The sequence below is a fragment of the Lathamus discolor genome, chromosome 5 (genome assembly GCF_037157495.1).
Source record: "Lathamus discolor isolate bLatDis1 chromosome 5, bLatDis1.hap1, whole genome shotgun sequence".
NCBI lineage: Eukaryota > Metazoa > Chordata > Aves > Psittaciformes > Psittacidae > Lathamus > Lathamus discolor.
In genome coordinates this window covers 112,433,098-112,434,590 of record NC_088888.1, presented here as the reverse complement: position 1 = coordinate 112,434,590, position 1,493 = coordinate 112,433,098, and positions in this window count along the sequence as shown.

The window sequence follows — 1,493 nt, the reverse complement described above, 5'->3', positions numbered from 1 at the left end:
TTTTCTGTCTGTTTGTTGTGTAGTGTTCTTGGTGCCATCCCTGTTTGCACAACACACCCCAGCCTGCCCACTTGGTTTTCCTGCATGCTCTGGTCCCATTGAGTTGTCTGCATTACTTCTCCTAAGTACTCTACACAGCTGTCCTTCGACCGCACATGTTTCCTGCCTTCCCACCCAATAGATGGACAAGATAAACCAATGAATTAAAGTAGGTTTTTCTTAGTGAATTTCAGTCTAGAGTCCTTTTTACTGTAATTTATGAGTTACTAACCAGATGTGCTTTCTAGATTACACTTCCAGGTGGATACTTCATGACGACCTGGATTTTGTAGTTACATCAACAACATATTTCCCCACATAACATTGTGTGTGGGAAAGAATCGTTATCCAACAGTCCATTCATGCTCTATTAGTGTTACAGCAGATTGTTTGCTGGATTGGCTGAAGCTGGTAAAAGGTGGTAGCACTGCTGCACCAGTATAGTCCACTGCTGTTGTGGAGTGTGATCTGTGCGGGAGCACCTGTATATGGCTGTAGATAGACTAAGGCAGGCAACCCAGTATAACTGCAGCTGTGCTCAACTGCTCTGAGAACAGTGGAAAATACAGCCTTGAGGAAAGTATTTTAATAGGGAATCCACAATATCATGTGTATCCAGGGCTATAGATTAACATAAATAAACCAGCTAACTATATGGCTTACCACTGTTAAAGCACCCATGAGTCTACTGCTCAGTGCGTTGTTGAGATCAGTTAGCCTAACATCTTGCAAATACAGGTATAGAACAGAGAATCAGAATGGTTTGGGTTGGAAGGGCCCTTTAAAGACAGTCTAGTCTACCTCTCTTTCCATAGGCAGGGACACCTTTCACTAGATCAGGTTGCTGAAAACCCCATCCAGCTTGACTTCGAACACTTCCAGTGATGGGGCATCCACAGCTTCTCTGGGCTAGTGTCTCACAGCCTTCATCATAAGAAGTCTTCCAATGTAACTCTATCCTCTTTCAGTTTGAAACCATTGTTCCTTGCCCTGTCACTGCGAGCCTTTTTGAAAAGTCTATCTTTCTTACAAGCCCCTTTGTATGCCTAAGGCTGCAATAATTCTCCCTGAAAGCCTTCTTCAGGCTGAACAACCCAACTCCCTCAGCCTTTCTTCATAGGAGAGGCATTCAAGCACTGTGTTTTCATAGCTCTTCTCTGGTAGGTCCATGTCTCTTGTACTGTGGGCCCCGGAACTGGATGCAGTGGTCGAGGCAGGGTCTCATCAGAGTAGAGTAGAGGGGGAGAATCACTTTCCTCAACCTGCTGGTGATGCAGCCCAGGAAACGTTTGGCTTTCTGGGCTGCAGGCACACATTATCTCATGTCCTTTTTTTTTTGGTATCTCCAAGTCCTTTGCAAGGCTGCTCTCCATCCATGGATCCCCCCCACACACAGTGTGTATTGACACTGGGGATTGGTCTAACACATGTGCAGGACCTTGCACTCGGCTTTG